This window comes from Triturus cristatus, chromosome 1_1, assembly GCF_964204655.1.
Source record: "Triturus cristatus chromosome 1_1, aTriCri1.1, whole genome shotgun sequence".
NCBI classification, from domain to species: domain Eukaryota; kingdom Metazoa; phylum Chordata; class Amphibia; order Caudata; family Salamandridae; genus Triturus; species Triturus cristatus.
Genome location: NC_140579.1, coordinates 261,463,912 through 261,477,101, shown reverse-complemented (window position 1 = coordinate 261,477,101; position 13,190 = coordinate 261,463,912). Strand labels below are relative to the sequence as shown.

Genomic DNA, 13,190 nt, shown 5'->3' with positions numbered 1-13,190 from the left:
GGCCCTATCTCCCAACCAGCATGGCTCACCCTCCCCACCCCACAGCCATGTGGCAACTAACACCATCGAAAGCGCCTCCCAACAGGTAGCTAGCCGTCTTACTGGGGAGTGGTTGTTGAGACCTGACAGCAAGACCACAACTTCCACAAGGCTCTCTGTCTCCTCTCACAAACAGCATGGAGCCAAATTTCCCCAACATCCCGCACTTGGTAGCCAACTCTGGAAACCCCCATATGTTTTTAGGCCGTGCACATACAGCTAATACCATCGAGAGGCCACATGATTCACAGTGTCATTGATGAAGTCACATGTAACTGCAAAGCAGAATACAAGTGTGTGACCACAAAAAGCCAATGTGCAAGTCCCATTGCCTCAAAGCAGAAAGACTCGGGTCAGCACAACACATGCATGGAATCACTGTCAGCCCTCACAAACCACAGGTGGTAAGCACAAAAAGCACATCCCAAATCATGAAGTCGCAGCATAGTAGTCAAATACACATAGAAAATTCCCAAATGTGCAAGCATTAACTGAATTGGATGAGCAACAAGTTAGTACCAGAGGACATATCCTCGGAAATACAATACCTGTCCATATGAAATTGGCCCTTTAGCCATGTCACATCGCTAACGAGCAATGTATGTACCCAGGGCTTGAAGTGGGAAGAAAAAACTGGTGCGGTCTCTCAAAGGGGCGTGGCCAATTTAATTAAGGGCGAGGCCTAAAAACCTTAGCCACAAATCTGTGCTTAGCATATTGGGCTACCCGACTTGCATTTTTCTGTCACTGCCATTGCACCCAGATACATGATACAACAAGTAACATGATACCTACAACTATTCCGGACTATTGGCCTTGTCAATGTCTGTTAGTTGCATAAGATAAATAAGCAGCAACTATGGCTTGGATACAATATTGAAAAAGCTTACACTCAAAGCCCTGTTGACACCACAACGATGTTGCTGCTCCTGACTTCCAAAAAGAGAAGGAAAATCCAGTGAGAAAATGACTCTTCAAAGGATTTCACTTCCCCACAATGCTCACCTGGCATGACGTCATGCCGTAACTTCTCCATTACTGAGAATTGAAGAGTGTGACCATGCACACATCAATGTGCCTGCTGTCATTGCAGTCCAGAAGAAACATTGTCCACCTGTGCCAGGGCACAAAACAGAGCCCGATAGAGACCAGTTTCTAGGCCTCCTTTAAAAAACTGACAAGAGCTCAGCACTGGTGAGACCCGGCCCATTTAAAGCCCTGTACGTACCTTAACATCATGTTCGACTGCTGACAAACTGTTATGAATGCATAGGAATGCCAAGGTTAAAAGGTCAGGTCATCTCAAATGTAATGTGCTAAACATGAACATCAAAGTTGTGCTGTGTGCCGAACATGCCGACAGTATGACCTCACTCCAAAAGGTGACTAGCTAGCAACAGCAGGCAACTGTGCCATGGAGGAGCCCAGCAACTCTCCCCCAGGAAGGTGAATCCTCGGATGCAGACTCCCAGGTCTTTTCAGGTGAGGGGGACCGACCTGGCCCCTCCGGCATCCCCAGAACAGCCCATGCTCAGGCCGTCACTGTTACCACCACCACGACTCCCACAACAGCTGCACCGCCAACGCAGACCCCTGCAGCAACGACATGTGTGGCAGCCACCTCCACCATCACCACCGCTGCCTCCATCATTGTCCCTGTGCCAGCAGTTGCGAATACCACCAGGCACACAGGGGATGCTGGGGACAGTGTGCGGTGGCAGTGCCAGGTAACGCCACCGGCCCGTGGTCTTAGGGTAGGTGGCAGGCCAACTGGGGGGCAGTTACAGGAGGACAATGAGACAGAAGCCATGGACACTATGTAAACTGTCCTAGTTGCATACCAGCTGAACCAGGGACAGATGGGCCAGGTCCTTGAAAAATTGCGGGAACAACACCTGCTGCAGAGGTCCATGGACACTCGCTTCGGACACATTGCAGAGTACATGGGCCAGCTCATGGGTGTTCTGAGGGACATGCCAGCTGCTCTGACAGCTGCCCCCCCCCCGGCCAGCTGGATGATACTCACACCACCGCAGCAGCGGCCACAGGGAGGGGTGAGTCACTCCACAGTGAATCATCAGACATCTCTGAACATGCAGCTGATTTCCCCCTGGCAAACAGCAGAGGGGGCATCCTAAAAAGACCCCAGGACGATCACGTGGCACAGCACCGTGCCGTACCAGTTCTCGGAGCAACCGCTGATGTCACCACTGTAACAATGAGCATTGACTTTGTCGTAAATCTGAACCCACATTGCCACAAGGATGGGAGTGTTCTGTTGTACTTTGGAACTCTACCATTGTGTGTTCTACACTAACGATCCGTGTAGCATCACTTTCAAATTCATCTCTCACCTGTCACACATTGTCCAAGGAACACAACTCACAACAGTATGCCTTTGTGTCAAGAGCATTTTTATCACAGTAAGTAGCATGTTAACTCACATTGCAATGTATCCGAATATGTAAAAGCGAAAATCCAATGAGAGAGTGGAGGATGCTGGAAAGACACAAGGAAATAACAGTACGTTGACAGATAATGGAATAACTGCAAAAGCACACCACTAGGCAACACTGTACAATATGCCTTCCAGAGAACACCAGCCAACACCATCAACATGGACAGTTGGGGGACTGGAGCACACGACTGCACCTCCCAACACAGTTCACCCCTCAGCATCCTGGTAAATGCAGTTCAGCTGAAATGCTTACTAGTGTCTCTGTTGTCGTGTCGCCAAGGTTGGTGCAGGTCAGTGCTGTGATTCTCTAGACACAAGTGTGTTGCGTTATCATCATACATCACTATAGGTAAGAGGCTTCGTGATCGGTGTCTGCTGAAGAAGCTGCCACAATCCACTCGAGTCTCTATACCTCTCCTTGCCCAAATCAGGTGAGACACTTCAGTCCCATGACAAGTAAGCATCATGACTGAACCGCATTTCCAAAAATGCTAAAGGATGGACTGTGCAGGGAGGTGAAGCAGTGTGCTCCCACCCCCCTAATAACATCAACATAGACATGACGGAAGTTGTCACAGATCACATAGCGCAGCACAATGAAATCCTTAGCAGTATGCCCACAAGAGCCAGCATCACACCACATCCTGTCATGTGGACGATGGTGACATTGTTGCATTTACCCACTCAAGTACCTTGCACAGGGCTTTTCATGTGACATGTGCAATTTATGCATGTTTACCCACATGAACACCAGTCCCTGACAACATACCCATGCTACATCTATTTCCCAAACGTACTTGGCTTCTCCTGCATGAGCACAACTGCTGCGTGCACAGGCCAGGCTTCACGTATATAGGAACTGTTGCACAACGTGTTCATTTTGTGGCAATGTTCTGCTAACTCCCCCATATGTGATTGTGGATAGTCATTTGTGGCCTCACATTCCCACAGCGAAAGCATACTTCAATAGGTGTGCATGCACAATGGGCCACTGTTTAGACAAGTAGTCGCTCCCACATCAGCCGGGAGACCTTCGAATTCCAGGTGTCCTGACCGTCCTGTGCTATTCAGTCACTGCTGAACACGGGTCTCCCACTTTTTTTCTCGGTGAACTGACACACAAATTATTGATAGCATCAGATACTGAAGGCCGTTGCACACTTTTTTTCAGACTTGTGGGCTCTGGCCTTGTCCCTTCCTTTCATGCTTTTCCTGGAGTACCACCGGGTGTCATTCCTCAAAATTCCATACGGCATTTAGCGGTTGCAGATAATTACTTTGGCTGTACAGCTGAGCGCTGGTTCTAAGAGTGCTCCCACGCCATGTCTGACCGTCCTGTGGGCCAGGCCTAGCCCAGTCAGTTGCAACTGTACCGTGACCGTATGCAGCTTCTATTTGGATGTGTCCCATTGGCTGTGCTGTGCATCAGTTACAGGCTAACGTTCCACTATGCCTATTTCACCTGCGTGCAGCCGGTCTTTTCCTGCAGAAGATGCCTGTTTGAGTGGGCCATGGATGTCTGCCTTTCAAACACATACCTTGCAGACCTGGATCATGAGCTGTGGGTGAGTCCTTTGTTGGTGCACGAGCAGGACTGCTTTGGTGAGACACGTTTATGGGATGCCTTTCAATGTGTCAGACAGGCTGACAGCTGCACCTGTGCGTTTGTGCAATGGCTCCTGTGCCATGCCTATATCAAACCTCTCCCAGGTTGCGATGGGATGCTCCTTTCAAGCTTGTGGTGCGAGGAGCACATCTGTTCATTCATACTGCTGCATTGGATGGTGGTCCTTTTTGCTAAAGATGATTTGGATCGTCTTTTGGAACTGATTGCCTTCAAAGCTGCCTGTGCCTTCCTGGTTTCGTAACTACTTTACAGCAAGAGGAACTGTTGGTGACTGATTCAATTTTCGTTTACCTTTCTTCACGCCTCCTGACAAGAATTGTCATCCAGCTCACTGACTTTAGCCCTGTATGCATTGGCTTTTACTATGCTGAGCTCTGCGGTCTGTTTCGCTTGGTACCACAGACCTGAGCAAGGGGGGCGTTCATCTGACTGTCATGGACATTGTCATCTGGCATGAGCCCGGCTTCCATTATGCAGCTATAACGCACATATATTACATGGCGTATTTGTTTTGCAAGTTCCCAGGGCTCGAGTCGGGGGGGAAAACGCAGGTACACGGCGTCCCCCCCTCTTTTCACAGGGTGGACGCCGTCCCCCCTGCCAAGAGGTTAGGCCCCACAGAAATATGCTGAACTTGTCCGGGTGTACTTTCCAGGACACGTTCAGCAGCACCTGCACGTTGACTGCTTTCCACTCCCAGCAGCAACATGCAGGCAGCGAGGGAGCCTTTTTTCACCTCCAGCTGGGCCGAAGTTAAGTGGCCTTCCGGCCTCCTTTTGTTTGTATATGCTGACTGGGGGCCACCTTGAACCTTACATTGAAATGTAGATGCCACAGAGGGAAACATGGGCACGCAGCTTGCCTTCTCTCAAGTACTTAAGAGAGGCATGCTTTTGCCTTTGTCCTGTCCCTGTATATCACTGCAGACACTGTAAGACTTGTCAGATGGGTTAGTCTGTCTCAGTATTAGCTCAAATCATTTTAGTCGCACAATTTTACTTCTTTCATAGCACTACGTAGTGACGTTGTGAGGTCATTAGCATTTTGTCTTACTTGGTCAGTCCTCCCACTTCTTTTTATAGGACTTGTGCCCTGCAAGTACCTCAGTATATGTCTGTCACATGAGAAGTGTCCTCAGAGCTTGCTCTCTGTGTGGTCCAGGAGTACTGTCTGAACATTCTGTCCGTGGTGGGAGAACATTATCCCTTGTCATTCTGGTCTGGCCCTAGCACCCCGACTTAACAAAGTCCCACAGCTGCAAGAGGACACGGATCCCCTTTAGATGTCATGGGAAGGCGGGCTGGATGCCCCACACTTGGAGAGAGATCCATGCAGTGATGAGAGCGACACAGCAAATGTGACGTATATTTCACCATATATAAGCAGAGTAATGGGGTCTGCTGACAAAGCCCATAGACCAGGGACATCTCATACAACTCCTTCCTGCAAGGGGTGGTCGGATATGCTTGTGGGTCTTCGTCCAGAGGGATTATTGGTGCAACATCTTGCTTCTTGTTAAATGGATATGTCACTGTGGTTACCGGTTAGGTACTCATGCATTCTCAACCTGTTGTGGCAAGTATGTTGCATGCTTTGACACTGAAGTAAATACTGCACATTTAAAACAGTTTCTTGTCTTCAACATATCTACTTGTGTACAGGCACTTGATTACCTGTGAGTGAGTTGGAGAGCTAATGAGGCAGTATAGCAATTGAGTCCTGTGCTTAGGGATGCTTCGGGGTGCTCAGTCCCTGCATGCCCAAGTTCTCTAATCCTGCGCAGGGTCCAGTATGTGTACAAAATCTCAGGAACAATTGTCCGAGTTCGTGAGACAACAGCAAGGCACACAGACACAGTCATGGTCGCTCATTGTTAACTTACACTCAACGGAAGTAGTTGATGAGCTGTTTACACTGGTCAAGGCCTTCTTCCTCACCACTGTCATCGTCACTGGGCATGTGTGGGTTGGGAGCGGGGGGATGGAGCTGTTCCGCCAGATGTAGCAGTCATGTGCCGAGCCTGGATACTTTGCACACACGTGTGAGATGATCTGATCCGCCTGGCATACCACTTGCACGTTGATGGAGTGGTAGTATTTGCGGTTCCTATAGATGGGTTCACCTGCCAGTGGTGGAACGAGGGCAATGTGGGTACCATCAATGGTCACCACAACATTTGGGATGCCTCCCAGGCAGGCCCGGCTCCAGGAATATTTATTTGGGTGGGCCAACGATACAATTGAGTGGGCCACTGAGTGCCCGATTTGTGACTTATGTCTCTCGCCAGGCCTGCTCCAGGGCCCTCCTTTATCTCTCCTCAGTTTTACAAAGGCCAGTGAAACACATTCTTTTCTTCCCAAATCTCTTTCTAGATGTTATCACTCTCAGAAAGTGTTTTTTCCATATAATGTCCTTCGGATGGGAGGAGGATGTTCCATGAGGTGGGAGTATCAGGCAAGTGACACTTCTCAGGCTATCACTCATGCCCTCCTCCTCGGATTCCCTCCTTGTCACCCTCCTTCAGCGCCCCTCATCTCTCCATAGTCACTCTCTCATATGCATTTCATTTGTTGTATAGCGGAACTCATATCAGTGTAGGGTGTGACAGTACCTTAGATCACGCACACATTGTACAATCAATCATGCAAGTATGCAAGTCAATCAGTCCACATGGAATGTCACAAAAGCCGCTGAGGATTACAAGGTGTGGGAATCACATGTCATCCATACTGGTGGGCAGTATATTCTAAGGAGGTTTGGTCTGGAGAAGCACTTACTCAGGATGTAATGCACACCCCAGTGGTTAGGGGTTGGCTTTGCTGATAAAGGTGTATATCTGCCCCAACAAACTATTTATGGCAACATGATGAAAGACTGGGGAAGTTATGACTATGTTACAACCCAGAAATAAAGTTAAGTTCTGACTATTAATTCAGGTTATCATGCAGCTCTGTTTTGACAGTTCCTTGGTCACTGTCCTATGCTAGGATTGTAACCTTTGAACTGCCAGTTACACAGGTATCTCAGTGACAAAGGCAGTAACCCAATGAGCTATCCACATCAAATGCAATTTATTGGCATTTCATAAATATCAACAGACAAAAGATTTGCATGATCATTAATAACCAGTTATCTGGACATTTTTATTGTTGGCTTACATCCTTGGCAGAGCCTTGATCATTCTACAAAATGTTTAAATTTAGGTATACAGGAAGTATGTGTCTTGCTGGGCCTTGCCTGGTGATTTTATGAAGAACAAATAGCCAGACATTCACTCACCTGCTCGGTTCCTACTCACTGCTGGATCAGATAAGCAGCTGCAGTGGTCAGGTAAGGTGAATTTGGGGAAATAAACTTTCCTTCTCCCTGTGGAATTGAAAAGGAAATATCCACACAGCAGAACTTTTAAGGTTACCCGGTGCCGAAGAGGGGATTTGTCCCCTTCGCCATGCCCATATTTTACCTGCACGAGTAGGCGGGGACACAGACCACCTTTCGGAAAGGAGATGTGTGAGATGGCTAAGGCCCTAGTCCACAACTCCCAGAACAGGAAGATACTCAACGTTCGGATGAATGTTTCACATGAAAGTGGCCATTTACTACTGGGCTTCGTGCCATCACTGCTAGGGCTACGGCTCATGTTTGGGTGGGCCCGGCTCATGTTTGTGTGGGCCTGGCCCACCCGCTAGAACCGGGCCTGCTCCCAGGTCATAGAACTCACCCTTCACAGCTGCCAATTCATCCCTCCTCGGGAAGTGGACATGTCTGTCCTTATGAATGCTGACAGGACATCATGCACCACCATGCTGAACATGGGCTGTGACATCCCACCGGCGCTGGCCACAGTGTACTGGAAAGACCCAATAGCGGAGAAATGCAGTGCAGCCATAACCTTCACTGTAGCAGATAATGCAGCCGGATGTCTTCTTTTGGGGTTCAAATGGGGCTCCAAATGGGCACATAGGTTCCGTAGTGTGCGGCGATCCAAATGGAATTTCTGGATGATTTCAATGCCCTCCATCGTCGCCAGGTCGAGGACAGGTCGAAGGAAGGGTGGTCTCCTCCTACATATGTCAGGGTACATGAGCTGAGTTATAGATGAGATATGGTGAGCAGCTTTCCCAGAGACTCACACAACCACAACATTGAGAGGACTCATGGTCGCGTGAAATGCACAAGTGACCTGCATTCAGACGTAGCTTTTATTCACTCACTTGCCATAATGATACTACAACATCCAGAGAAGTCGATGTGTATGGCATATAGTACACTGCTACATCAAGGATGAGCTGACCTGTGGTTAGATGGCACAGCACTTGTGTTTCCCAGTGCCAGTGCTGAGTTGCATGTAGCTGCTGTCACTGCACGGCCGCAAGCTTTAGTCCCCCTTTTCGCAACAACATTACAGAATGGGGCCAGTGAGTGTCATCTGGACAACGCAACATGGATGTACAGCATGGTGGACAGACACATGTGGACATCATGGGGTCAGTCTTGCGTGAGTGTGTGAGCATTTAGCGTAACAAACATTGCAATGTTCACCTGAATGAGGCACAAATGCACATTGATTGTGTATACATGCCCACATGGCTGCCAATGTCAGATGATGTCGGTCAGAGCTATGTTTGTTTGCCCCACATGTGCACTCCTATGACATGTATGAGAACATTTACAGGCAATGGCAGCTGGGCAGACTGTGCGCCACTACAGTACGTGTGTTGAAAGTGCTAGAGATTACAAGTATGTCTGATTTGCAGACAATGGACGCCTCTAATTGTCTGCCTCCATCACTGGCCCTTCACAAGACGACCCCTGGCCAAGAGAAGCCAGTCAGATGTCAAGGGATATACAAGCGATGTTCACAGGTTGCATGTTTCATTACACAACATTGGTACAGTGCGAGAGACCCTTGTCCTTTTTGACTCCTTCCCTCATTTCAGTCCATGCTGGCCACAAGGCATGACTATGTATGTAATTTCACTCGCCTTTTCTTGGACATACCATATGTGTGCAGACTTGACTCAAAGGTCACACTCTCTCATGCCTTCACAATGTAGTGACCAGCTGGTCACTGTTCTAGTTGTTCTGATGGTACTAGCCACTCCTAGAGGGCTGGCTTACCCCCCACCTCACAGCTACCCAACACAGGCGTCACTGGACATGTGACCCTGCCAACAAACGGGGGCAGACGCAAGTGCCCTGGGCCAGTTCTCCCATACAAGTACACTGTCTGTGTGTGTGGTTACTTGGAATGCATGGGTGCCTCGTGGCCCACAACGTTTCACATGGGGTGCACCAATCACTTTAGGCAAAAGAGTTGTGATGTGTGATGCAATTTGCATGACGCCAATGCAAATGCAGTATGTGTTCGCATGCGTGCTAGCTGGCATCTGCAGCATTGACACGCATTGGCCCCAATTGAATGATGTAGGGTTGCGGTCGCAGCTTCCCAGCCGGCAACCACTTTGCGAATGAGCCATCAGCCAATGGCAGCCTTCGGGGTACATATTTTGATATTGTGGTGTGCGCGCTGTGCAACTGCGGGGCTCGGCATTGGCCCTAATTGCCTTCCAGGGCACCAAGGGTCACTCATGGGGATTGGGTGTGCCTCGCACTTTGCATTTGGCAGGTTGCCACATTCATCGTGGTGCCGCCACACTTGCTGGGAGTTGTAGTTGTTCATGGGTTGCGTGCGTGGAGATGATTGGTGTGTACCTCTGCTGTTGAGTGCGGTGGCGTTTTCTGTTCCGGAAGTGCATTAAGTAGAGGAGCATGAAGAGCAGCATGGAGGCCTGTGGCGCAGGATCCATGGCGGCTCTGGTGGTTTAAATGGGTACTGTATCGGCTTTTCCTCTCCGTTGTTGTGTTTCCGCCATCTGCGACGTGGTTTTTATACGGCGGTGGGAAGGGCTGTTTGCAACATCGTAATCTGTTGGGGGGACGGAACGAGTTTCCGCATGCCGGTCCTCCTACATTGGCTATGTCCGCCACCCTTGTGTATGCAAAAAACGTGTGGAGCCTGACAAACCACGGCGGACGGAAAATGGCCTCTGTTGGACCATTGTAATTTGGTGGTCGCAATGTCCGCCCCTGGACCGGGTAGATGTACGCTTTTCCGCCACCACCACCAGCATGGATGGGCTTCCGTCCGGCATCGTAATGAGCCCCTAAGTTTGAAAACTTCATGGTCTCTCTGATTCATGCACAGGCATTTTTAACATGTTCTGCTGGCTTTGGTACCACTGGAATTATGCTGCAGTGGAGGATACAATTATGAAACAGTGTTGACTAAATTATGCTGAAAAATAATGGGTGCAGCGTAATGTGGTAAATTTTTTATTCTTTTTTAAATTTGGGCATTTTTAAACATACTAACAGTCGCTGCACAGATTTTGTCTCATTAGTACCAGTGTAACATACAAATGCAGTAGTGAGAAAGGTGACCATACACCCTTTGCAAAGGGTCGTCCACTTTGCAGCAACACAAGTCACATTTTTTAGTAACTTTTCATCCATTTGTTGTACAAATTATTTTTTAGTTCAAATCATCAATTATACAGAAGATGATGTATTATGTGGAAAATATGGCTTTTCCGTTCTTTGGCCGAGCCGCCGCCATGAGTATGCTTCGGCTTCAGAAGAGGCTTGACTCCAGCGTATTGCGCTGTGGCAAGAAAAAAGTATGGCTGGATCCGAATGAAACAAATGAGATTGCCAATGCAAACTCTCGTCAGAAAATCAGAAATCTGGTGAAAGATGGTCTGATTATCCGCAAGCTTGTAACGGTTCACTCCCGTGCCCGGTGAAGGAAGAACACGCTTGCTCGCAGAAAGGGCAGGCACATGGGCGTTGGTAAGAGAAAGGGTACTTCCAATGCACGTATGTCAGAGAAGCTCTCATGGATGAGGAGAATGAGAATCCTGCGCCGTCTTCTCTGCAGATACCGTGAGTCCCAGAAGATTGATTGCCACATGTACAACAGTCTTTATCTGAAAGTCAAGGGTAATGTGTTAAAAAACAAGCGCATCTTAATGGAGCACATTCACAAACTAAAGGCAGACAAAGCCCGCAAGAAGCTCCTGGCTGACCAGGCTGAAGCTTGCAGGTCAAAGACTAAGGAGGCTCGCAAGCCTGTAAGCCAAGAAGGAAGAGATCATAAAGACACTCTAAAAGGAGGAAGAGACCAAAAAGTAGTCTGTCCTACAAGTGTGTAAATAGTGATCTTCTATCGGTGTCAATAAAACATCCGATATGGCAGCGACATCATTACGAAAATACTTGCAAACTATGCTATTTTACCATTCATGTTTTAAATGCTCTTGTGGAAAAAGGGAGGAGAAGTGCTGATGACAGAAACTGCATAGTTTGGAGACAAATGGCTTGTGAGTACACCTAAGCTTATTTGGGATATTCTGCATTCGGAAATGTATTCCAATTTATCAATATATTTTGATGTCACTAGCTCATGTTAAACCTTAAATAAACATGTGTATCCATTGGTTAAATTAAATAACGTAATACGCTGTAACTAGTCAGAGATATGCCAAACGAATAATTAAAATTAGAATGTTTTGCTCTTTCTGGCCACACTTCTCACTCCGCCCATCCTTGGGTTATTCTCGCCCTCTGATTCTCTGCCCACAATTCCCGTACTTTTTTTCCTCCACTTCCACCACAGACCACACTCACCACAAAGGGGATTATCTGGTAATGGGTGTGTATGGAAAATAATAGAACGCATCATATTCAGTCTTTCTGTTACAAAGACCTGCCATCTACCAAGCACCAGAAAACATCCATAGAAGAGAGTCTTTCTTGGATGTGACCTCATTGAATTGACCTTATTGATAGCCGCAATTATATTATATCCCAATAAGGTTTCTCTACAGAGTTGGCATCACACTAATTTTCCGCCTCACTGGATTCTTGGAATAGGCTCGGAGTGTTTATAAACCAGACATTGTGACCTCATTTACAGCCAGTGGTTGAAATCCATAATTTTTCCTGCAGCCCCCAACCCTTCCTTGCCCCTCTTTACATTCCTACAGTGCAGCAGCTCACACTTCATTCAACACACACTGCTTCGCCCTCCTTCCTCCCCCTTACCCTGCCTCTACTTCCCTTCTCCCCTCACCTCTCTCCTTTTCTGCATCTGCTATCCGTTTCACTTCCTCATCACACACTCTTCTGAGCTGCAGCCCTCCATGTATTCCTCATTTTCCTCATAGCACCTCTCCCACAGACCAATTCCATATGTTGTTTCTTACTTACACATTAAAGTGAATATTTATTTAACCAATTTACTCCCGGTGCGTTAGCTCATCACTGTACATCTAATACTATCTTCCAGTCTCTGTGTTTCTCTCGCTCTCTTTTTAGGGCTTCTCTCCTCGCCCCGGGTATTCTCTCACTCCCCTCCCTTTCCCTCTTTCCCTTCCTCTGCCCCCCCCCCCTTTCTCTTTTCCTCATACTGTCTTATCTCGTGTGGCTCAGGCCGAATGTCTTTAGCACAAAACTTATCACTCCCCAAGTTATTTCTCTACTTACTCAAGTTATACGGACTGAGGAACATGGAGTGCAAAGCCGATGGCAACCATGCTTTTATGAGCCTTCAAAAGCATACGGACATCACATTGCTTTTCAATTTGCAAAGCCAATAGCTCTCTATTTAACTAATGCGAGACCTAATGCATTGCAAATGCTTGTTTGTCTTAAATCTATGTGACTTGACTCACACTGACTGTGTTGCACTGATTATTTATTTTTTGCTAATTACGCATGATATGCTTACATTAGAATAATTTGATCTCGGAATTACATCCTGTACTTCTTAATTTGTATGCATTTATCATATGCATTTCAACTGATGATTTTGATACCATTTTCTAGAACCTTCAGAAAAATCCTCCTTTGGATGATACACGTGTTGGCCGTTGGTTCTCTTCTTTATTTTGTATGAAAACCCAGTGACAAAATTACTTACCAAATGATGAAATCCATAACGTCTTACTATACTGAATGCTTTGGACTACTTTTCTTAACAGGATTTCTCCTCAACCTACTACT

General features: G+C 47.5%; 1 protein-coding gene and 1 pseudogene across 1 annotated transcript in view; one reads left to right on the top strand and one right to left on the bottom strand.

Moving 5' to 3' along the window:
• LOC146870101 (olfactory receptor class A-like protein 1) overlaps positions 1 to 13,190 on the bottom strand; it is a 387,504-nt gene that overhangs the window by 78,631 nt on the left and 295,683 nt on the right. The gene's annotated exons all lie outside the window — the stretch shown is intronic.
• Positions 10,721 to 11,330, top strand: LOC146870103 (large ribosomal subunit protein eL19 pseudogene; annotated as a pseudogene).